A 26,303-nucleotide genomic window follows, 5' to 3' on the forward strand; every position below is an offset into this window, starting at 1 on the left:
GGTGGTGAGGCATTGGGTGTTACCAAGAGAATATGACTAATGAGATCTCATTCTTTGGAGACTTTGTTGTTTTTTTTAAATACCTTTTAAAAAAATTAATAGTATTTTATTTTTTCTGATTACATGAAAAGACAAAGTTTAGCATTCATTTAAAAAAAATTGACTTCTAAATTTTCCTCCTCTCCTCCCTAAGATGGTAAGCAATTTGAGATAGGTTATATATGTGCAATCATGTAAAACATATTTCCATATTAGTCATTTTATGAAAGAAAGAATAGACCAAAAGAAAAAAATTTGGAGACTTTTCAAAACACAAAGCAGCCATCTCTGTGAGGTAGTCCTTCCACTGTGCAATACTGCCTACTCCAGCCCTTGGGATTCTGCAATCCTTTAAATTCCATTGCTATTATGTTATGATAGTAGATTATTATGTTATTATAACATAATATTAGATTATGTTGTTACAGTATAATTACATTGTATTATATTGTAATATGTTATCTTGTATTACATATCACATATTATTTTGTATTCTTTTTTGGTTAAGATATTTCATGACTTAGTTAATTTAAAATGAAGTTATACACCCAAGTATATAAATCTTGGCAGGGATATATAATAAATAGTGAATGTTCATTCTCCAAAACAGCTTTATCTGGTGTATATCTGTAGCATATTTAAACTGTACATAGTTCAGCCTGTGAAAGGCTCTAAGCCTGTCCATTCTACATCTTTATTTTCTCAACATAAATATAATTCACATACCTACAAATGACTAGGAAATCAAATTTGTGTGTGTGTGTGTGTGTGTGTGTGTGTGTGTGTGTGTATGTAAAGCAAATTGGCTTAAGCAGTGGTATAGGGTTTCTTTAAAAATCTTTCTCAGAAATTTCAACTTTAAACATGAAGAATAAATGTGAAAAGAAACAGATAGTTAATAATCACTTGAAAAATGCCCACTATCACAAATCAACAAAGAAATGAAAACCACTCAAGTTCTACCTCTCAACTGTAATGCTGGCCAAAATAACAGCATCAGTGAATGAACCCACAAATGAAGGAATGAAAAGCTATTTTTACATGCTTACTAAGTGACAAGCAGCATATACTAGGCATTGGAGATACAAATAGAAGTGAGATAATCTCTTCTCACGGAGCTCATACTCTAACTGGGGTAGTATTAATGTAAGAAGCTCAGTGTTGGGGAAGTTGGGGAGAAACAGATATACTCATGCATTGCTGGTAGAATTGCAAACTTGTAGAATCTTTAAGGAGAGAAGTTTAAAAGTTACCAAAATAACCACAACCTTTGACTTCATAAAATCACTGATGGGAATGTAACAAAAATATTATTTTTTTAAAAATAAAAAAAAAGAGATCTCTGGTCAAGATTTTTCCTAGTGGCTGTATTTGTAACTATATTTAAAAAAAGCAAATTAATTGTCCAACAATAAAAGCATAAATAAACTGTGGCACATTAATATATTGGAATAGTATGATGCAATTAAGACAACCGGGACAGATCAAAAAGGCATTATACTTTGAAAATTGAAATTGATTAATTTAAATGTAAATGGTTTCTAAATAAATTTAATTATGTCAATGTTCAGTATTATTTTTTTAAAGAGTATGAAGGGAAGGAATACCAGAAAAGTCACCTAATGTCATTCCCTTTAAGAATCACCTCAAGGTCCCACTTCCTGAAAGGGACCCTTTTAAAATATTAGGATGTTCATCTAGGCAACGGTTGGTCATTTCAAAGAAGCTTGTTTTAATTCCTGATGCTGAGCAATTTCAAAACAAAAGGATTCTTTCTTAGTGCTACAGTTTACTTCTCACCCTTAAGATATACTTTTCTGACAAGCAAACAAAACTTATTGAACATACAGGCTAAAGAGTTGCCAAGAATCACTCCCTGCAGTATCTGTTCTGCCTTGAGCAACAACAGCTAACATTTATGTAACACCTACTAAGTGCTAGGTAATGTGCTAAGTGCTTTACAATTATCTCATGGGATCCTCACAACCCTAGGATCTAGGTCCTAGTATTATCCCCATTTTACGGTTGAGGAAACTGAGGCAGACAACTGTTAGGTTGGACGACTTGCCCAGGATCACAAAGCTGGTAAGCATATGAGGTCACATTTGAACTCAGGTCTTTTTGACTCCAGGTCCAACAAGAATATACCCAGGCTTTGTTGTGGAGAGCCATGATAGTCTTTCTTGGAAAACATGAGAGAGAAACCAGGCCCTCTCCACTTGCCCTCCCTACAAATGCCCAAGGTTCTTTTAACGCTCAATTAATCTGTCCAAACCTGTATTAAAACAAGAGGTCAAACTTATTTCTCCTCCAAGGATGGATCCCTGGTACAACAACTGTCTACTGCTTATAAAATCATTAAGCCTTTCACTCCATCTCAGATAGTTAATATCTGTGTGACTCTGGGTAAATCATTTAATTTCTTTCTGCCTCACTTTCCCCATATGTAAAAATGAGAGAGTGGGACCTTATGGCCTCCAAGGTCCCTTCCAGCTTGCACCTAATGATGAGCCTCCTATGTGGTGGGGGCAGTGCTAGGTGCTGCGGGTAGAGAGACCAAAATGAAATCACAGACTCTGCTAAAAAAAAATTCTCTTTTGTTCCTTTCCTATTTCACAAGATGATGTAAGAAATGTCATATGGAAGAGGCCAAGACTGAGTTCAAACTCTACTGCCAACACTTGACAGGATCATAGATAAAGAAATGAAGGGGCCCTCCAAGACCTTGAAGTCTGACTCCCTCTGATGACAGGGGAAGGAACAGACGACAAAGAACTTTATTTGCCCAAGGTCATCACAATAAGACGAGAGACAGGATTCATACCCAGAGCCTCTGACTTCAAGTCCACTGCTCTTTTTCCTATAAATAACACTAAGGAGCAAGCCATTTAACCTCTAAGAGTCTCAGTTTCCTTATCTATAAAAAGAGGATAAAAATATTTCTCTTTTTCTCCCACCCCACTGTTGTTCAGTGGTGTCTGACTCTCTGTAACCCCATTTGGGGTTTTCTTAGCAAAGATACTGGAGTGTTTTTGTCTTTTCCTTCTCCAGCTCATTTAAGATGAGGAAACTGAGGCAAACAGAGGTAAGTGACTTGCCCAGGGTCACAAAGCTAGTAAGTGTCTGAGGTTATATTTGAACTCAGGAAGATGAATCTTCCTGACTCAAGGCTCAGCACTCTATCCACTGCAGCGCCACCTAGCTGCCACTCCATTACAGAGCTGTTATAAGGAACAAATAACAACAATTCTAACAATAGCTAGCATTTATATAGCGCCTACTATGTTCTAGGCACTCTGCTGAGTGTTTTACAATTATTATCTCACTCAATCTGCACAACAACCCTGTGAGGTATGTGCTATTATCATCCCTATTTTACAGATAGGGAAACTAAGACAGAAAGATAAAGTGACTTGTCCAGGGTCACACAACTAGCAAGTGTCAAACCAGATTTGAACTCCAGTCTTCCTGACTCCAAATCTAGTGGCACTTTCTCTGCTGCACCACCTTAATTCCCACCTTAAAATAATATCGCAGAGCATGATGTCAGTTACTAATATTAAATCAAAAAGTATTCTTTCAAGAGCATAGCATCATGCAGTAGGAAGATAACAAATGTAAGTAATTCAGAGCCACATGGGGTGATTTGCAGTACCCTACACACGAGAATCTGCACAATGTCCACAATGATGTTCTTTGTGAACTTAAAAGTTGTATCTTCAAGTCACTTTAAAAAGTGACTTTAAGGTCACTTAAAAAACGGAAGTGGAACATTAATTGAAAAATGAATAACGGTCTAGAGAACAGATAACAGAACAGATCTCCACTCCACCCTATCCTCTTCGCAGAGGCTCTGTGCTAGGCACTGCAGATACCAATACAATTCATCCGTTGCTCTTGGTTCTGTTCTTTGCCTAACTACTTATTTGTTACAGTGGTTTGATTCATAAGATGGAAGTTTAGAAGAAGAGAGGAGATAATATTCAGAAAAAGCAATGACGGGGATAAAACAGACATCAATAAAACTTTTTTTAAACAGTAAGAATAAAAAGTACTGTACTTTTTCTGTCTTCTGCTCCTACATCTTATTTCTTCTTGGTGTAAAAACTTGACTACATAACGTATTTTTCACATTTCAGGTTAAAATAAAAAAAAGGAAAGAGAAAAGGATGTGGCAAAGAGGAGAGCAGATGGGGGTTGTTGTGGCTCAGTCATGATTAAAATCACAGCGAGCCGACAACTCTCCAGAGAAGTGACAAGTCATCTTACTGGCGTTGCAACACCCTACTGTCTCTTGTTCAGTCTGTTCCGTCCTGGACTCTCCCTTCCAAGAGTTAGTTCTATGGAGCAATTTTCTCCACGCAAAATGATTCCATGGACTGATAAAGTTCCTTCTCTGCACCTCTATAGCATCGACCAATCAGTCAACAAGCATCTATGTAGAGCTTACTATGTGTCAGGACAATAATAATGATGATGACAGTAATAAACAGTCCCTACCCTCAGTGAGCTAACATTCCACTCTTAATGGTGAGGACGGAAGGGATGGGAAAGCCATGAGGAAAGAGCCGTGGGGTGAAAGAAACAGAAGGCAGAGGGAAAGAAGAAGGTTTAAGATTATACAGATTTCTAAGAAACACTATTAGTAGGGGAAGGGCTAAGGGAATAAGCATTTATAAAGAGCCTATTATCTGCCAGGCACTGTGCTAAACACTTAGTAAAAAGCTTTTGGGAATGGTAAAAAAAAATGTTCTGCAGACCGGTGCCAGTAGTTAAGAAAGAGAGCTATGTAGTATTTTTTAAAAACAGATTAAAGTGATTTTTCTTGGTTTAAGAATTTTTTTAACATCTCTTTAAGATCACAAGAAACATCCTACATCTCACCGAAACAAGGTTGAAAATTACTACTAGGGAGTTGGAGAAAAAGTTCCCCCAGTTGACTCTGAGGTTGTTAAAGGCAGGGACATGTACGTATGTATGCATGTATGAGTGCATGTATGTGTATACACTTATATACACACGTGTGTATATGTATGTATACATATGCACTTTTTTCTGTCTATATCTCCACATGGTAGCACAGTAACTGACACATAATAGGCACTTAATAAACCCTTGTTCCCTTCCCTTCCTTTCAGTGTCTCATCCATCAAAGGTTAAATCACTCAACCAACCAACAGTTACTTGGGCACCAACTATGGCAGAATTGATTCCATCTTGGGGGGTGGAGGTGTTGAAAAGTGCCAGTGCCAGTGCCATTAACAGTCTTACTGGTCTTCTGAGTCTTCTTATCTCACTCTACATCAGTTAATGCAATTATTCCTATGTTTCTTAGCACAAAAATAATGAATGGGGTTGGACCTCTTTAACCAACAGAACCCTTATACAATCCTAAATGAAAGTATGAGAGGAACCATGGTTGGATTTGGAGCCTACCTCTAAAGCTCACTGTTTATGTGTGACTGCAGGCAAATATCTTTTAACTTCTATTTTGTCCATCTGTAAAATGGGTACCATCATACTTGTAGTACCAACCTCATAGGCTTGTTGGAGGCTCAAATTAGATAAAGGGATATGCTGGAGCTGGTTCCAAACTTGGAGCTGGTTGTTAAATTTTCAGTATGAACATTTACACCTCAGAATCAGCAAACACTACAAATCAGGGCTTGGTTTATTGTTTTGTTGATTGCCTAGCCTTAAGTGATGGAGAAATGTTAATATATGTATGTATGTATGTGTGTGTGTGTGTGTGTGTGTGTGTGTGTGTGTATAAAATACATAAAATGCAGATTAAGCTTAAAAGTATGCTCTGACATACAGTTCCCCCATCCCCAGAGAGCTGGTTGTTAAATATTTACCAGCACACCTCTGGATAACAGTAAAGTGATTTATAAATCCTAAAGTACTAGCTATATGCTGTTATTAATATTCCTCTTAGAAGACACTCGATAAATGCTTGTTCAATTATCGAACAGACATATTGAATTGCTTGAAATATGTGAAAAATTTGTACCCAATTGTGATGAGATACCAAGCACATACCAGGTGCTACGGGAATGAAGCAGTTATACTGAAAGCTATTTGCAGGTAGGTCTTATACAAACATTATCTGATCTAGCCTGTCCTGTCTGGGGCTTTGGAAAGAATAATCACAAAGATCACCTCATTAGCAGCTCCGGTGGATTATAGAGAGCATGTAATCACCAAATTGATGATGATGATGATGATAGCTAACATTTATATAGCACCTACTATGTGTCAGGTCCTGGGCTACGTGCTTTACAAATATTATTTCACTGATTCTCACAACTCTGGGAGGTAGGTGCTATTACTCCCATTCTACAGATCAGGAAAGATTAAGTGCCTTGCCCAGGGTCACACAGCTAGTAAATGTCTGAACCGAACTCAGGTCTTCCTGACACCAAGCCAATGACTCCATTCATTGTCCTACCTCACTGCTGAATATAGAATAGGCACTAGAAAAGTCTGAGATTGGCTAGCTTAACTAGTCTTTTCCAGCTCGGTGAATGTTGTGTGCTTTGAATAACCAATTAAATGAAATAGCCCTTCCTGGTATATACTTGACATTTCTATGTTATTCTACTCTATAAATCAATCAACAAGCATTTATAAAGCACCTACCAGGTACAAGACACTGCCCTAGGTGCTGGAGATACAAACACAAAAATGAAACAGCCCTTGCATTCAAGGAGTTTACATTGTATCAGGAGAGAGAACATGTATGAGGGGCAGCTAGACGGTACAGTGGATGGAGCGCCAGGCCTGGAGTCAGGAAAATCTGAGTTCAAATCCTATCTCGGATACTTACCAGCTGTGAGAGCCTAGGCAAGTCATTTAACCCCTATTTACCTCAGTTCCTCCTCTGTAAAATGGAGACACACTAGAGAAGGAAATGATAAACTGCTCCAGTATTTTGCCAAGAAAACCCCACAGATGAGTCTATGAAAAATCAGACACGACTGAGCAACTATGTAGCCTAGCACTGGGGATACAAAACAAAAAGTGAAATGATCCCCGCTCTCAAGAAGCTAACATTCTAACAGGGAAGAAAACATGTACATGTAAGTGTATACAGAATATATCTAAAAAGAGTACAAAGTAATTTAGGGAGGGGAATTTTAGCAGGGGGTGAGGTTTTATGACTGTGGGTCATAGAACTCTACGATCTTGAAAGAACAGAAAACGAATATTATTTCAAAGGTAATGGAGAAACACATGGTAGGTAAGGGTAAGGTACTATACATTAGGAAAATACACACACACACATACACACACACACACACACACACACACACACAAGAACAGGACTGAAAATATGTCAACAAAAACATGACGGAAAAAGATGAGATTTTCAACAATGTAAGAGTGAGATGCAAGCAGGTGATATTAGGAGAAGGGGAAGAAAGTACTCAGCCCCTTGGACTCTCTGTGGATAAGGGATGGGAGAGCACAGACGACAGTCCCATGGAATGGGAATGCATGAGTAGATTTCAATCAAGGGTGTGCTGGAGACAGCTCTATCAAGCTTTGGAGAGCCAATTGTCCAGTTTTCACTGGGAGCATGTATACCTCCGAAACCAACAAATGCTATAAATCATAGTTTGATTTATTTATTGATGGCCTGGACTTTAGAAAGTCAGAGAGAAAATGCCAATAATGCAAATTAACCTTAAAAGTTAAACATTTACCAGCACACCACTGGTTTCATTGTACCTTACTGTTGAGAGCATCTTCATCTTATCTGGGCCTCCCAATACCATTCATTTCATAGATAGGTACCTGAGGCTCAGAAAAGCATAGAAACCTGCCCAGGGTCACCCAGCTGTCTGAGGAGGGCTCCATACCCAGGTCCTCCTCACTCTAAGTCTATCCTGAATAGGCTAAAGAGGTGATCAATCAACAAGCATTTATTAAGCACCTACCAGGTACAAGACACTGCCCTAGGTGCTGGAGATACAAACACAAAAATGAAACAGCCCTTGCATTCAAGGAGTTTACATTGTATCAGGAGAGAGAACATGTATACACATACAAAATAAATATATGGTGAATTCAGTTTTCTCATTTTTTTAAACATTCTTTTTTATTTAGTATTTTATTTTTCCCCAGTTACAAGTAAAAACAATTTTAACATACATTCTTAAAACTCTGAGTTCCAAATTCTCTCTCTTTCTCCCTCCCCACCCCCCATATTGAGAATTCAAGCAATTTGATATAGGTTATACATGTGTAATTCTGCAAAACACTTCCATAATAGTCATGTTGTGAATAACTGTATTTCCCTCCATCCTATCCCACCCCTCATTTATTCTATTCTCTCTCCTTTCACCCTGTCCCTCCTCAAAAGCATTTTGTTTCTAGCTACCCCCTCCCCCAATCTGCCCTCCCTTCTATCATATCCCTTCCCCCACTACTTTCCTGTAGGAGAAGATAGGTTTCTATACCCAATTGAGCGTGTATGTTATTCCCTCTTTGAGCCAATTCTGATGAGAGCAAGGTTCACTTACTTCCTGTCACCTCCCCCCTCTTCCCCTCCACTGTAAAAGCTTTTTCTTGTCTCTTATGTGAGATAATTTACCCCCTTCTACCTCTCCCTTTCTCTTTCTCCCAGTATATTCCTCTCTCACCCCTTAATTTTATTTTTTAGATGTCAACCCTTCATATTCAACACACACCTGTGCCCTCTGTCTACACACACACACACACACACACACACACAAACACATGTATGTAATATATATATATGTATATGTATATATATATATATATATGTATGTATGTATGTATGTATACACACTCTTGCTAACTACCCTAATAATGAGAAAGGCCTTATGAGTCACAAATTATTATTATGAGTTACAAATGTATCATCTTTCCACGTAGGAATGTAAACAGTTTTACTTTAATAAGTCCCTTATGATTCCTCTTTCCTGTTTACCTTTCCATACTTCTCTTGAGTTTTGTATTGGAAGGTCAAATTTTCTATTTAGCTCTGGTCATTTCTAGAGAATGCTTGAAATTCCTCTATGTCCATGAATGTCCATCCCCTTCCCCTGCCCCCCTCTATTATACTCAGTTTTGCTGGGTAGGTGATTCTTCATTGTAATCCTAGTTCCTTTGCCCTCATGGGTGTGGCTTTCAGGAAGTCCAATAATTTTTCAATTATCTTTTCTGGGTCTATTTTCCAGGTCAGTCCCCCACCCCCTGCCCCAATGAGATACTTCACATTGTCTTCTACTTTTTTCATTCTTTTGGTTTTATGATTTCCTGATTTCTCATAGAGTCATTAGCTTCCATTTGCTCCATTCTAATTTTTAAGGAATTATTTTCTTCAGTGAGCTTTTGGATTTCCTTTTCCTTTTGGCTAATTCTCCTTTTTAAGGCACTCTTTTCTTCACTGGCTTTTTGGACCTCTTTTATCATTTGGCCTAGTCTGTTTTTTAAAGTGTTATTTTCTTCAGTATTTTTTTGTATCTCCTTTACCAAGCTGTTGACTCATTTTTCATGATTTTCTTGCATCACTCGTTTCTCTTCCCAATTTTTCCTCTACTTCTCTTACTTGATTTTCAAAATTGTTTTTGAGCTCTTTCATGGCCTGCGACCAATTAATATTTTTCTTGAAGTCTTTGGATGTAGGAGCTTTGACTTTGTTGTCTTCTTCTGAGTGTGTGTTTTGATTTTCCTTGTCACCAAAGTAGATTTCTATAGTCAGAGTTTTTTTCTGTTTGCTCATTTTTGCAGCCTATTACTTGACTTTTTAACTGTTTGTTAAGGTAGGGCTCTACTTTCAGGGTGGATGAACTGTCTCAAGCTTTTGGGGTTTTGTGCAGCTGTTTTCAGAGATACTTCTAGGGAGCTGTAAGTTTTCAGTTCTTCCAAGGTGGTATGATCTAAAGAGAGATGTTTACTCCTTTCCTGGCCTGTACTCTGGTCCATGGCACACTTTTCTGCCCTGGAACTGTGAGGAGGGCTGTGGCTGCAAGCTCTGGTGTGCTAGTGCTCCTCCTTACCCTGTCATTGCCACCCAGGACTGTGACCTGGATCTCAGCATGCGAAAAGCAACAGAATCCTGCCTCAGTGCTAGCAAAGAGACCTGTGTAATCTTTGAATTTCACCTTCCTTATAGATCTCAGGGATTATGTCTTAGTTCAAGCAGAGAATCACAGGGAAGGAAGCCAGTGCATACCAAAAGCTCAAAAATCCATCCAAGAGGTATGAAGAGCTGCCACAGGGGTAAGTTAAGGCTTGTCACTGCTTTCCCCAAAGAATGCTTGGATAGGGTAAATCAAGCACATACAAAATCCTCAAAGAGCAAAATGTGGTGAGCCTACAGAGCCATGCCCTTTGGGGGAAAGGGTGCAGTTGGCTTTTCCCCTTGGGTCCATACAAAACCCCCAGAAGACCTTGCAGCCTAGCAGGAGAGAAACGTAACAGGAGAGCTCAAGTCTGCTCCCAATAAAGCCCAATTCACACCTGGATGGTGTGATGCAGACTGCATCAGACTGGTTGGAGTGAGGGAGGGATACCTGTACATCAGGCTATCCCAATTCCTCCCATAATGCCAGGAGAGTCAAGGTTTTCTTTGCCATTAAAGCTTAGCAGATGAAAATCCATTTATACTTCATTCTTTGAGGGTACTTCCAGCAACAATCATAGGGGGAACACTACAAGGGTTCTGGGGCTCCTAGCATGAGAACTAGAAAGAACATCGGAGAAAAATTAATGCAACCCTTCATTTCACAGGGGAAGAAACCGAGGCTGAGGGAATTTCTAAAGCCACAAGATCATGTATATAAGGAACCAGGAGCTTAGAGAATGTCCAACACAACGCATTCATTTTACAGGTAAAGAAACTGAGGCTAAGAGACATCCTAATGTCATAGGATCATAGATTTGTAGGATGAGGTTACAGGTTACCTCATCCAACTTTTTTGGTTTTTTTTTTTAATTTTCTTTTTTTTAAAATGAACTTAAAATCCCACCTTCTGCAAGCAGCTTTTCCCACTCTCTTAACGCTAGTGCTGTTCCTCTAAGATTTATTTCTGATCTCTCCTCTCTCTCCTGTATGTTCAGAATTGTGCACATGCTGTCAGAATCTGAGCTCCAACCACATAGACTGTTGAACCCTGGGGATGTCTTCCAATTGGGGACATGAGATCTTCTGTTGGGATCAGTGAATCAAGCATCAAACATTTACATGCTTACTATGTGCCGAGAACTGTGCTAGGAAGTGGAGCCAGAAAGACAAAACTGAAACAGCCCCTGTCCTCAAGGAGATTACATTCTATAGGAGGAAAGGACTCATATAGAAATGCATATTCAAATGAATATAAAATAGGAAGGAGCAGAAGGAAATAAGAATTTATTAAGCACTTACTATGTGCCAAGCACTTTACAAATATTATCTCATTTGATCCTTACAACAACCTTGCAAAGGATGTGCTGTTATTATCCCCATTTTATAGTTCAGGAAACTGAGGCAAACAAAGATTTGGTGAGTTATACATTTAGTAAGTATCTGGGGCCAGATTTAAACTCAGGTCTTCCTGACTCCTTCCAGCTTCAGATACTTACTAGCTGGGAGAGTCGCTTAACCCTGCCTGCCTCAGTTTCCAAATATGTAAAATGAGCTGGAGAAGTAAATGGCAAACCACTCCAGTATCTTTGCCAAGAAAATCCCAAGTGGGGTCATGGAGAGTCAGACATGACTGAAATGACTGAACAACAACAACTTTATGACTCCAGGCCCAGTGTTCAACACCTAGCTGCCACAAATAGACAAAATAGACACAAAATAAATACAAGGTCTTAAAAATGGACAGATATTTATCATTGCTTATATGGGGCCTTGTCTTGGAAAGATCACATAGAAAGAACCTTTTGAGCTCACCAGTCTATGGATTCTTTTGTGATTGGCCAATTCTGCTCAATATTCTGACACCGACAGAGCCAATGGTCACCATCCCATCAACCTTCCATTCCTTTGACATCAACACCACAAGATTAGGACTCATCTGGTGAGATCACAGAGCCAGTTTGTAAATAAGCACCTTTATTAGGCACATACTATGCGGCAGCTACATGGTACAGTGGAGACAGTGCTGGCCTCTTCCTGAGTTCAAATTTGGCTTCAGACAAATTTCAGACAAAAGCTTTACTAGCTATGTGCCCTGGACAAGTCACTTAACCCTGTTTGCCTTAGTTCATCATCTGTAAAATGGGAACATACTGGAGAAGGAAATGGCAAACCACTCCAAAGAGTCAGATACAACTGAACAACAACAGAGTAAGGGTTAGAGTCGACAAAGAAAGGGAGGAAAAAAGTTCCTGCCTTCAAGAAGTTCACAGTCTAATGGAGACCGTAACATGTAAACATCAATGTGTTTTATTATAAGATATATACAGAATGCATGGAAAGTAAACTCAGAGGGAGAGGCCCTAGAGACAGGGTTCTTAATTCAGAGTCCATATACTTTAAAAACATTTTTTTTGATCATTGTATTTCAATAAATTGGCTTCCTTTGTAATCCTATGTATTTTTATTTCACGAATTTACATTTTTTGTGAAATCAATTTTATGAATTTAACTTTTTCATGAAATTAATTTTATTTAACTATTTCAATTTAACTACATTAATTTTATTTAACTATTTCAATTTAAGTATATTATTTTTATTTAACTATTTCATGAACTTATTCCAAGTTGAGTTTCACAAGACTGCCAAAGGAGTCTATGAAAGGTTAAGAACCTGTGTGCTAGCCACTGAAGGGAAACAGTAAAGGGTTCTAGAGGAATTTAAAAGAAAGAGGGATGTAAACCAAGTCTTTAGGGAAGACAATGAAATGAAAAGTTGTAAGTGATGGGGCAAGGAGTTTCAGGCATGGAGGATAACCCATTCAAAACATGGAGAGAAGAAATGGAGAGTCCCATTCAAGGACCTATCAAATAGACCAATGGACCTGGAGGGTCAACAACAACAAACGTTTGTTAAATACCTACTATGTGCCAGGCCTCATGCTAAGTACTGGAGATACAAAGAAAGGTAAAGGAGGGTCCCTGCTCTCAAGGAGCTTACAGTCGATTGGAGGAGACAAGATGCAAATAAGATACAGACAAGATAAATTAGATAATCTCAGAGAAGGGGCACTGGCACTAAGGTCAAAGAGGGAGGAGGGGCATAAGGTATAAGTAACAGGAAAAAGTATGAAGGGTCCAAGTTATGAGGGGCTTTAAATGCCAAACAGATCCAGAACTGAAAAGGACCTCAGAGGCCATCCAGCCCAACTCTCTCATTTTACCAGTGAGGAACCTAATGGCTAAGGAGGTTAAGTGATCTGACCAAGGCCACACATGTAGAGATGTTATTAAATTAATCTGGTTGCCACATTTCTCCCCTAAGGAATAACTACAGGAAAAAAGAGGGAGGGAGGTTCCTATGGTTTGTAGGCTTTGGGCTGGAAAGCACCTGAGAAGCCATTGAGCTCAACTCCATTTTACAGATGAGAACACTTAGACTCAGGTAGGTTGAACAAATTGCCCAAGGTCACATAGCCAGTAAGTGTTTATTCTGAAATAGCAGAAGAGTTCATTGTTATTAAGCACTGAAAAATCTAATGCAATTAATCTATTTTCTCAGGAAGCATTTGCTTATGCAGAACACCAAAGTGTTTTTTTTTTAAAAGGCTACTGTCAAAAAGCCAAGTTTATTTCTTCAACACTCTAAATTTTTTTCAAAGAATTGGATGGGATGCCATCTGGTGCAGTTAAAAGAAGTCTGGTCCCCAAAAGGAGATGAGAAACACACTGCGCTCCCTTCTTTGAAGAGGTGGGGGGCTATGGGTGCAGAATGGTGCACATACTGTCAGATTTGGTTGACATGATATTTAGTTTTTATTAACTGCTTTTCTGATCTTTCTTTTAATTATCACTATTATTCTTAGTTACAAGGAATGACTGGCTGGGTAGGAGAAGGGGAGAACACTGGACTTGGGGGTCAGAAGCCTTAGGTTAATTCAAGTCCCAGTTCTACCATGCAATAGCAATCTACCTTGCTCCCTTCATTGCATATACTGTCAAACTTTGCTGATATGTTTCTTAATTTTAATGAATGGCTTTTTTCCTGTATTTTGTTTGTGTTTTTTGAATCAATGGCTTGCTGGGCAGGTCACTTATTCCACAACAACCCCGGGAGTGTGGTGCTATTGTTATCACCATTTTACAGATATGAAAACTGAGGCAAACAGAGGTTGAGTGACTTGCACAGGGTCACACAGCCAGTAAATGTCTCAGACACTTTGAACTTAAGTCTTCCTGACTCCACACCTGGCATTCTATCCAACGTACCACCTCAATGCTTCCTTGAGCAAGAAACTGATCTCCCTCGGAAGGACAAGTAATTCTTGGGGGGTGGGGGAAGGGTACAGCCAAGGTGGTGGAGAAAAGGCAGAGACTTGTCTGAGCTCTCCACAAAATCCCTTTAAATAATATCTCAAGGACATTCAATTTTCAAAGTTATAATCTTAGTAAGACCTAATTTGTCAGCTCCTTTTAGTTAGATTAAATTTGATTTAATATCAAACAGTGAGAATTTGTATGATTCTGTTGATCAAGATTTTCCTTGAAGGAAAGAGGAAGCAATCTACCTTGCTCCCTTCATTGCATATACTGTCAAACTTTGCTGATATGTTTCTTAATTTTAATGAATGGCTTTTTTCCTGTCTTTTGTTTGTGTTTTTTGAATCAATGGCTTGCTGGGTAGTAGATGAGAGAGATGCCTTCGGAAATGAAGGTGATATGAAAATAAAAGATATCAATAAAAATTAAATATTTTAAAAATAGAGAATATGGTAGATTTTTAGAACTTTATGGTAATTTACAAAGCAACATCACATATGACAATTGAATGCTACATTTGGGAGTCAGGAAAATCTGGCTTCAAATATCATTTCTAATACTGACTAGCTATGTGACCGTGGGCAATTTTTTCAATCTACTGGAGCCTAAGTGTTCTCACCTGTAAAATGATGGAGTTGAGTTCCATGACCTCTAAGGTGCTTTCCAGCCAAAAGCCTACAAACCACCACACTACCGCCACCAATACCATCAACACCACCACTGCTGTCACAGCCACCGCTGCCGCCACTGCCACTGCAACATTCATAGGATCCTACATCCAGAGCCAGAAGATCCCAGAGGCCATCTACTCTGACCACCTCATTTTGCAGATGAGGAAACTGGGCTGACTTGCCCAAAGCCACACAGGTAGTAAGTTTACAAAGTAGGATTTGAACCCAGGTCCTCTGGTCTCCACACTTGCCCTATTTGAGCACGGAAAAGGGAACCAGCCATAAATCATTTGTAAATAATTAGAAATGTGGTCTATGCATTTTCAAACCAATTTCTAATGCCCACTTTCTAAAGTCCTCTCCTTGAGTCCTTTTATCTAGTTTTTCCCAATTCCCAAAAGAAAAACAACAGTAGTTTAATGTATTACCTCACAGCAACCCTGTGAGATAGGTAATATTATTATCCCTATTTTACAGAAAGGAAAACTGAGGCTGAATGACGCACTTCACCCAGGGCCCCCCAGCCAGCAAATATATGAGTCTAGATTCAAACCCAGGCCTTCTTGGCTCCCAGTCTAGTACTGCTTCCACTGTATCTCACTGCCTTTAAAAGGATTAATTGCTTATGCCCATATTAATATTTACATTTACTCAAAGTCACATCTGCCTTTTCTCAGAGGGAATGACCACGTAGGTCTAAGAGGTAAGTTACACACCCAGCCAAGGTCCCTTCTTGCTCCAAAAGCTCCTAAGCTTGATTCAAATCCTATTTCATTGTAAAAACAACAGGGGAAAAATTACTTTCCATAAAATATATTTACTTGCACCAATAACACAATCATTGGCAGTAGTTATCTGGTGCATTGAAGTAAAGCACTGAAGTAAAAGGATCTGTGTTCAAATGTCACACTGAATGATTCTGACTGTGTGACCTTAGCCAAGTCACTTGACCTCCTGTTCCATAACTTCCTTATCTATAAAATAAGGGGGTTGGACTAGGGGGTTTCTGAGGGGCCTTCAAGCCCTGGGGCTAGAACCCTCCAATCCCGTGACAGATTTGAATCCTGGCCCTGCCATTCATGTCTTATGTGACCTTATGTGACCCTCAGCTTCCCTGGATCTTAGTTTCCTCATAAAGGAAAAGAGGAGGTGATCCATGGATGTTAAACAACACATATGATATCGGCTTTTTTTCAATGTATTGCTGTGTTCCTCTTTTTTAAAAAAAATCTGTCATAAGAAATGGCTCTCTGGGAAGGAGAAAGGGAAAGATATAAGGGGGAATACAGGTGATATGATGACAAAACATATCAATTAAAATCTAGCACAAGATGTATGAAGCTTAAAGCCACTTATGTTTATTGGGTTTTTTTTTTGTTTTTGTTTTTTTATCCTGGTCAAGGATGCCAAATTTATCTGTAGACACTTTACAGGTGTTTGGTGTATTGGATGGAATAAACACCAGCCCGATTTTGAGACCAGACTAGACAGTTTCTGAGGGTTTGCAGAAAGCTCTTTTTGATGGAAATGAGAAAACTCAGATTGGTTTAACTCCGCCAGGGTAGGGGTAGGGGGCTGCCTTACAACTCCAAACACCCAGAGTTGCTACCTTCTAAGTTTTCATTACTTTCATTTAACCACATAGATAAGCAACCCTCAATCTGATGAGCCCTGGATGAAAAAAAAAATTCAAATCTCCCAAAATCTAAATGCCTCGTTCACCAGTAGGTAATACAACAAAGTAGGGATGATGGACCAGTTCTAAGTATAGAAGAACCACCTTTTTATCTTCCTTTTTTTTTTCTGAAGGAAAATGTGTTTGCAAGAGACAAGGTATATTTTGGATTTCATCTGGCTTGGTTCCTGTCTTCATCTATTTAACATTTTCTTTGAATTGGTAGCACAGTGGACTTCCTGTTACTATACCTTGATGTCAGGCTGAAAATCATGACTCATCCTTAAGTCACCTAGAGAGCAACGACCCACTTCATCATCCCAGCAGCTCGGCCCTTCAAGAATCCTCAACATTCCAGGAAGAAGAGTCAGGCTAGTCAACCAAGCTATAAACACACCTACTGTCCCTGTAGAAAAATGCTGCTTCAATGTGTTAGGTCATGACAACCAGGATGATGGAAAAAGCAACAGCTCTGCTGGTGTCAGAGGACCTGGCTTCAAATTCTGATGGTGGGGCTTCCTGCCTCTGTGACACTGGGCAAATCACTTCCTACAGTTAAGTCTCAGTGTCCTTATCTGTAAGAAAAAAAATTGGACTGAATAGTCCCCTTCCAGCTCTAGAACTATGAGTTAACACTTCAAGGCCAGCCAGTGGGCTCACTGGGCAATTACTGGGTAAAATACCCATTCATTTTCCTAGTACCAGGTTAGCTACCATGGCAAAGTAGAAATATCCTGAATTTTGTGGTCAGATGACCTGAGTTCAAGCATTCACTCGACTGCAAAAATTCCTTCTAAGTCTAGATTTATGATCCTTGAGTCTAACTTGGGACCACTGACACCCAGCCCAGAGAGCATGGATGATTTTTAGTCAGCTCAAGACACAAGACACAATCATTCCTGCCTAAAAAAGCCATACAACCAGGGCAGGTCCTCGCCTCGACTGGCCAAGTGACACTTTGGATTCTTCATTCTGTGTATGGGTAATTGACTAGTGCCTCAGCAACCACACTGCCAACTTCCTCATCTTTCATACTTGGGAACAAAGCGGATGGCACACCACCCTCAAAAACCACAGCAAGTGAAGGATTCACCACCTCTCAGGGAGCTTTGATGGTGGTGACTGAGTCACTCCAAGGGGCTGCAAGAAAGTATAGCTGCAAATTAGCAAGCAGTAAATCATTTTCAGTGAAAACAAAGCTCTTCCTTCACTCCAGGAAGTAAAAGCATGCCTGTAGAGAGTTCTTAATTAATTTTTTTAATGAGACCATTGTTTTGAAACCTTCTGTGGGAAGGTGCTTCTGGAAGTAATATGTGCAAGTTATAGGACTTGAACCTTTGAGGACATGGAAGGATCTCAGAGGTCATCTAGTCCAAACCCCTCATTGCACTGAAGAGGGAACTGAGTCAGAAGAGTTTTTTTTAAACCATCCATAAATGTAGGGTATCTGGTACCTGATAGCACAGAAGGAGTGCTAGAATTGGGCTCCAGTCATAAGCCCAGTGGCATGTGAATGCAGGGCAAGTCAATTTACCTCTGGGAATCTCAGTATACTCATTTATAAAAGAAGCAAATTCACGATACTTCTATTCAGTTACCAAAAAGTTCTGTATCCACCCATGCAATAATCCACATATCATTAAATATTAAAACATAATAGCCAGACAATGACTTGTCCCAGGACTGTTTCTGTCTAAACTTTATGAAAAAAAATCATCTTTGTTGTTCAGTCATGCCTGACTCCTTATGACCCCATTTGTGGTTTTCTTGGCAGAGACAGTGGAGCAGTTTGCCATTTCCTTCTCCAGCTCATTTTACAGATGAGGAAACTGAGGCAAACAGGGTTAAGTGAGTTGCCCAGGGTCACACAACTAGGATGTGTCTGAGATCACATTTCAACTCAAGTCTTCTAACCACTGTGCCACCTAGCTGCCCCAACAAAGATCAAAGGATCACAGAATCAGAACCAGAAGATACCTTAGAGGCCCAATGAGTTCAGTCCTCTCATTTTACCATTGAAGAACTGAGACCCAGACAGGTTACGAGATTTGTCCCAGATCACAGAGACAGTTAACAAGCATTTATTAAGTACCTACTATGTTCTGGGCACTATGCTGTCAGTCAATAAACATTTATTAAGTGCCACCTAAGGTGTCATGCATAATACTAAGCAGTGGGCATATAAAGAAAAGCAAAAAAAAACCAAACCAAAACAACAGTCGTTTATTTCAAAGAATTCACAATCTAATGAGGAAAACAACATGAAAGCAACTCTATTCAACCAAGATATAGATCTTGTTTTGTGTGTACATATATATATGTGTGTGTATATATATGTATGTATATGTAAGATAAATTCGAAGTTATAGATCTATATGGGAGATTTTATATACATATAATGAAGAATATATATATATACACACATGCTATATGAAAAACTAGAGATTATCCATTTATAATTTATAATTGGAGATTTATTATATACAATATATATTAGAGAATATATATGTACATAATATATGATAAATTAGAGATTTTATATATATTAGAGAATATATGATAATGTGATTAGAGAATATATGAGAATATATATATAATATATATATGTATATGAGACAAATTGAGGATTATCAACAGGAAGACACTAAGATAAGGAGTACTGGAACAAGTTTCTTGTAGAAGTTGGGACTTTAGCTGGGACTTGAAGAAAACCAGGAAAGCCAGGAGGCAGTGAGGAGGAAGAAGACAATTCCAAGCATGGGCAACAGCCAGTGAAAAAGCTGAGTCAGGAGCTGGTGTCCTCTTCACTGAACTCTGAGGAGGCCAGTGTCAGTGGGTCCCCGAGAACAGAGTGAGGAGTCAGGTATAAGACTGGAAAAGTAGGAGGGGGCCCAGTTATGAAGCCCTCCGAACTCCAGAGGATTTTATGTGTAATCCTGGAGGCGTTAATTAACGGATCCAAGATTTGAACCACAATTCTTTGATTTTAAATCCTCAGATTTCAGGCTTAACTAGCTGTGTGACCGTGGGCAAATCATTTTGCTTCTGTCTGACCCAGTATCCCCATCTGAAATAAAATCGCCTATCTCTCAGGGCTGTTGTGTTTTATCAAACGAGATAATATTCATAAAGACCTTTGCACACTTTGAAGTGTTATATAAATGCAGGCTATTTCTATTGCATGTCTCTGAATGAGACAAGAACGAGACAGTAACAAAAAACATCAATTTCTAGGACAGAGGTTTTTAGCCAGGGGTCCGTGGAATGAATTTTAATATTTTGATAGCTCCATTCAAATACAATGGATTTCCTTCGTAATCCTATGCATTTTATTTTATGCATTTAAAAACAAAGGGGTCCACAGGTTTCAGCAGACTCTGTCAAAGGGCATCCATGACAAAAAAGAAGTCAAGAACCTCTGCTCTAAAAAACGTTAAACGTAAATGAATAATAGCAAGATACTGACTTATCCCCGGCCCATTTTTATAGGAATACCATTGAAAAATAAAATAATAATAATAGATTCCCAGAATACATTTGCTCCTTACCTCCACCTCTCAGAACTCCTAGCTTCCTTTAAAATTCAACTCCAGCTGTATCTCCTACATGTGGTCTTTCCTGCTACCCCCTAAAATTACTTTGTATTTATTGTTTATATTTTGCATTGAATTATATACAGATGTGTTGTTTCCTCTCAAAAGAGTGTACAGCTCTTGAAGGTAGGGGCTGCTTAGTTTTGTCTCTGTGTACACTGCTCCCAGGATACTTTGTAATTGTTGATTTATTACAGAACTTTTGTTACTTTACTGATGGTGATACAATCTTTTTTGAACCCAATACACTAACAGCTTGGTACAATGGAAAGAACCCTGCATTTGGCATCCAAAGACTTGGGTTTGACTCTCAGGGATGACAGTTACTATTTGTGTCATCTTGGAAAGTCACTTTCCTTCTCTATGCCTCAGTTTTCCCATGTGTAAACTGATCAAATGAGATAACAGACTAAAGAGCTCTGCAAAACTTAAAGTGCTATATAAATGCTAGCTGCTCTGTATGAGTTGGACTAGATCAGGAGTTCTTAACGTGGGGGTCTGTGAACTTATTAAAAAAAATCACAACTATTTCAATAGAATTGGTTTCCTTTGTAATCCTGTGCATTTTGTCTTATTGCAGTTTGAAAACATGATACTGAGAAAGAATTTGTAGGCTTCAGCAATCACCCAAATGCGGCCAGAACACACAGAAACAGGCAAGATCCCCCACCCTAGAGGAACTCAGCAGTTCTAAAAGCCTATGCTTCTATAAGCAGCATCACTTGAGTGCCCAGAAGCCTAGAAACCTATAACTTGTCCAATGTGGCCAAAAAGCTATGCCGTTGGGATAGTATTGGTGCAATTTGTTATATTTTTCAAGAAAAACATATAATCTATTTACAGCATTGCAGATTACAACTTTAAATGTCCAGTCTAGTAGTAAAATATGAAATAGTGTGCATTCCAAGCAATAGTCTGATTCTAAGACCCTCAACTTTTTAATTTTAAGATGGGCAGACTCTAAATATGGGAATGCTCTAAATCTCCATCCTTAAAGAAATCTTGACCACTAATCTGAAAACTTTTTGTTAGAGTAATCCTGCTATCAGCTTTGTAGGGAACAAATATGCATATCTGCCTATTTGATGAAAAGGAAGAAGAGACAGCTATTGCAGGGAGACAGGAAGACCTGAGTTCAAATCCAACCTTAGATAATTATTAGCTGTGTGAACCTAGTCAAGCCACACAGCCTCTGTTCGTCTCAGTTTCCTCCACTGTACCTGGTCAAAGAGGAGAGATCAACACAAGTGCCAGACTGCTTTGCTATATTCTAATAATGGGATAGAGACTGAATCTGATTTGCTAGAGACTGAAGAGGAGGCAATTCCCCCCTAGTAATGCAGGTTAGAACCTTCTAAGAAACTTAGAGTCTTAGTTGGCTGGGAAACTGAGACATTACGGGACTTGCTTGCTTAAAGTCACAGAGCAGCCAGTATGGATCACAGTCCCATCTAGAACCCAGATTTTCCTGGCCTGGAGGCCAGATCACTAATCAATTTCCTTTTTCATAACAAGTGATAGGTCTATGATCCATTAAAGTTTACAAAGAACCTCCCCAATGACCACAAGAAAAGCAGCACAAGGTATCCCTACTCTATCCCAATTTTACAGACCAAGAAACTGAGGCTCAGTTACTTGCCCACTCCTGTCACAAGTGACAGTGCCAGTATCTGAGGTACAATTCCATTCCACTCATTTCAACAATGTTCTAAGGCCAACACTTCCCATTACTCCAAGAGGCCTCTGAAGTGGGGCCCTGGATCTTCCTAAAGCTATCCAGTGACTGCAAATTCTAACAATACTCCAAGATAGAAAAGGGTCATAGGGCACTTTTCAAGCATCTCTTCAAGCACCCACACTCCCTCTCTCAATTCTTTTGCCCAATTCAACACCCCTTAATCTTTTTAATGGAATAACTACATTTCTCTGTAATCACAAATGGCTTAAAAAAGCAAACTTATCTGCTAAAGGCTTCATCCTTTTCATAACTACCATATAAATGCCAGAGTCTTTCGCACACACATAGTTTCTACTTCCAAATTCATTACTGGCACCTCTAAAAAAATATATAGGCAACTTTCTCTATGGACAGACCCAGGAACCTTCTAAGACAATCTCTAACTTTATAATCCCCATAAATTGAAACTCATAACTGACCTCTTCTCAAATAAACTTGTACAACAGAGGGGGAGATATCAGAGGGTTATTTTGCTTGGCAACAGGGATCTGAAATTGATTTAGGGTCATTAATAGATGTCTGGAACATGTTTCAGCTTCTCTCTCCCTCCCCAACCCTCTCCCCCCCACCCCAAGGAAAACTACAGTAAATATTTGAGAAGATGGGTCTGCAAGAACCTCTGGAAGCCAAAAAAGCTCAAAGCACATGCAAAACAAATTAGGGAGGGGAAAGGCAAGCTGGCTGGCCAGAGAAGAAAAATAGTAGTAATAAAGGCAAAGGGAGAGATGAGACTCTGCAAAAGTTCCAAGGGCTATACTCCTTGCAAAGCTGCTGAGCCTGGAAAGTCTTGTTTTGTTCCTGAGCCCCTAAATAAATAAAGATGTAACTTGTCTCCCTTTTAGTCGCTGGGCTCTGTCTGAGAAAGTCAGGACAGGGGTTGGCTTCACAAAAACCCTCCTGTGTTAAAAGAACGGAAACTCCTAATGAGATTAGTTGGGTGTGTGTGTGTGTGTGTGTGTGTGTGTGTGTGTGTGTGTGTGTGTGTGTGTGTGTGTGCAGACATTACTTAGCGGTGACTGAAGGGGCTCTCTTCCTGCAAAAGCCAGTGGAAAATTCAGGGAACTTTTTTCCCCCTGCAGCATCAGTCTTTCTAACCTTCTCTTGCAAAGCCAAATCCAAAAACAACTCTCTCCTTTCTTCCCCACCCCCTTTCTTTCAGGAGGGTGGAAAGTGGCAAAGTGGGCCAGGGGGTTTTAAAAAGCTGGAGGGGGGGCACGGCGGGAATAGGGGGCCGGGGGCTGGAGAGACTCTTGAAGACTACAAAGGAAACTGTAAAAAGCGCAAATACATAAACCTGAGCAGGAGAAAAACCACAGAGTTTCTTTGTGAGCTGCTGAAGTGACTCATTTTCAAGATGTTGTCTGGTGCCAGTTTCAAAGCGGAAGCGCATGGCAATTAGTCCTCCTGTTTCCAGACAAGCCAGAAATTCTCCCGACACTCTCTTCTTTTTTTTTTTAAAGCCCCCTTTGCAGTTTCTGAAATCATAGCACTCGCTCCCACCCCCGGCCCCAGAAATGACTCCTCCTCCTCCTCCTCCTCCTCCTCCTCCCCTCTACACACACTTTGATCAGCTGGGGAAGCCTAGCCAACAAACCCAGAACCCCTTTTTTGACTAAAAAAAGAAAAATAATATGCACGGGCAACCCTCCCGACAATGTCACGCCTACCCACCCCCCGCACTTTATTGACAAACATTTGCGAGATCGCTGAAAGCAGTACTGGTCCGGCTGGAGGACAGATCTCCCCTGCTTTTCCCTGGTTCCAACTCCTGCTAGCTTCAGGGACCTTTAAATGTCCCACACGGGGTGGGGAGGGGAGGTCAGGGCTCTCCCCAGAGTCGCTGTTCCACACTCTCTTTCCCACCCCATCTACACCTTCTCTTCCTTCAAGAAAGTGACTTCATCTTTTTTCCCCCTCCAGATCCCTTCACTTTTCCAGGAAGCTTTGCTCTCCTTCTGCCCCAGGGGTCCACCTAGGACGGTTGCTGCCTCTTCTAAATTCAGGACTGAAATAAGTACGCCCTCCAAAGCTCAACAAACAGCTGTCCTCTCTGCCCCCTTTCCTAGCAGACACTCTCCCTGAAAGACTGGGGAGGAGTCTCCAATCTTCCCTGTCCATCCCTCCCCACCCACCCCCCTTATCCTTCGGGGTGCGCCTCACTCCTCACCGCAAGCACTCTCCGGACAGGAGAAAGGGGGAGCGCCCCGAAGATGTAAGAGCATCCCTACTGCTTTTGTCTCCCCTACTTCAGAATAAGGAGGCTCAAAAAGCAGTCCTGCAACCCGCTGGTCATAGGAGCAGACAAAGTGGGGCAGACGGCTGGAGGCTCAGGGCGAGTGTCTGCCCCGGGGAGTGGCTGCCAGGGAGCTCAAGCAGCATCGGGTCCGTACATCCCGCTGGAGACACACACACACACACAGAGCCTCTGCAACAAAACAACCATCCACAGGGGAGGGGGCCCCCGAGAGACCCCCACCGGACACCCCTAGCCCCAGCCCCGAGAACACCCAAACTTTGCAGCAGCTCTGACTTTGCAACCGCACGAGCGAGCGAAGCCCCTCAACTTACCCAGATGTCGGATGAGCTTTAACCAATTCTTCTGCTGGGTAATATTTTAAGAGGAACTGGGTAAAATCCCCCGATTTTCCATGCTGACAGGCGTCTGCGAACGGTCTGTTTCTCTTGTAATGAGATCCTGATTTCCCCCCCTTTTTTTTCTGTCGCTCTCTCTCCCTCTCCCTCTCTCCCTCTCTCTTTTTTTCTGCTGTGTGTGTGAGAGAGAGAGCAGGAAGTTGGAGCAGTCAGACAGAGAGCGGGCTCACTTCCTTTACTGCGCTATTCCCCAAGCGGTTTGCAGTCTGTGTAAACAGGCTTTTCCTCCCTTCTCCTCTCTCTCTGGCCGCTGATGTTCAGCATGGCTGTAATATAAGACACACACATAATAAAATGGTAACGGTAACTACACACACACACACACACACACACATACACACACGCACGCACACGCAGACACACACTCTCTCTGAACAGACACAGCGGAGCTCCTGACCCCCCACCTCTTCCTGTTCCACCACCCCAGGGGAGGAGCTTCTAACCAGCTCCAACTTGGTACAAGAGCAGCCTTTTCCTAACACAGTACAAGGTGGCTGGGTTGGAGAAAAGTTGGTATTTTTCCCTTGTCCTCCATCCTCCCCCCAACTGTCCCACTCTGCACTCTCCTACCTCACTCTATATGTCAGCCCCAGAGATGGAATGACATGATGGGCATTTGTTTCATAAAGAATTCATCTTTTCCTGATGAAATTGCACTTAGAATCATTGCTTAGAACAGGATGCAACTGGTCATCTTGAAATGGTAAAACTGGAGAAAGGAACTTGCGGATCCTGGGATTACAAATTTGGGGTTGGAATGGACCTCAGGGATCCTAGGAACACTGATCTAGAACTGGAAGGGACCTCAGAGGCCCTTTTAACTCTTATTTACAGATGGGTAAACTGAGGCTCCAGGGGACGTTAGGTAGCACGGTAGATATAGTGCTGGGTCTGGAGTCAGGAAGACCTGGGTTCAAATCCAGCCTCAGATATTTACTAGCTGTGTGACTGTGGGCCATTCTCTTAAACCTGTTTGCCTCAGTTTCCTCATCTGTAAAACAAGCTGGAGAAGGAAATGGCAAACCACTCCAGTATATTTGCTAAGAAAACCCCAAATGGGGTCCGAGGAGTAGAACACAGCCGAAATGATTGGACAACAACACATGGAGACTCCAAGTGTTGAAGTGACTTGCCCAGGGTCACCCCTTGGTAGCCAGGTGCTGAGCTGGGATTCAAACTCAGATTCTCTTCTCTCATCTTTAGCACTCTTCCCTAAGTTTCTGTTCTCTTTGTATAGCTTTGAAGGATCATTGATCTAAAGCTGAAAGGGAGCTGAGAGGTCATGGAGTCTAACAACCTCATTTTACATTTAAGGAAACTGAGGCCCAGCACCATCATTTGAGTCAGAGCATCTTGCTTTTACCAAAGAGGCCACTGCTTGGTCTACCTGCCATAAGTCTCTCCCCACTCAGGTCTATCTTCTACTCAATAGTCAAAGTGATCTTCCTAAAGTGAAGGTCTGACACTGTCATGCCCCTAATTTGGATTAAATCTAGAATCCTCTGTTTGGCCAGTAAAA

At 40.5% G+C, this 26,303-nt stretch overlaps 1 protein-coding gene across 2 annotated transcripts in view; it reads right to left on the reverse strand.

Annotated features, from left to right (window-relative positions):
- Nucleotides 1–25,164, reverse strand: part of ELK3 (ETS transcription factor ELK3) — a 92,466-nt gene extending 67,302 nt beyond the window's left edge. Inside the window, exon 1 of one of the 2 annotated variants that reach the window (XM_036761441.1) lies at nucleotides 24,701–25,164. The gene's annotated coding sequence lies outside the window, so the exon portion shown is untranslated. Of the gene's footprint in view, nucleotides 1–24,299; nucleotides 24,344–24,700 lie in introns of those variants that run through there. The other variant, XM_036761442.1, reaches the window with a different exon arrangement.
- Between the last annotated feature and the right edge of the window lie 1,139 nt (nucleotides 25,165–26,303).

Source organism: Trichosurus vulpecula, chromosome 5 (genome assembly GCF_011100635.1).
Source record: "Trichosurus vulpecula isolate mTriVul1 chromosome 5, mTriVul1.pri, whole genome shotgun sequence".
NCBI lineage: Eukaryota > Metazoa > Chordata > Mammalia > Diprotodontia > Phalangeridae > Trichosurus > Trichosurus vulpecula.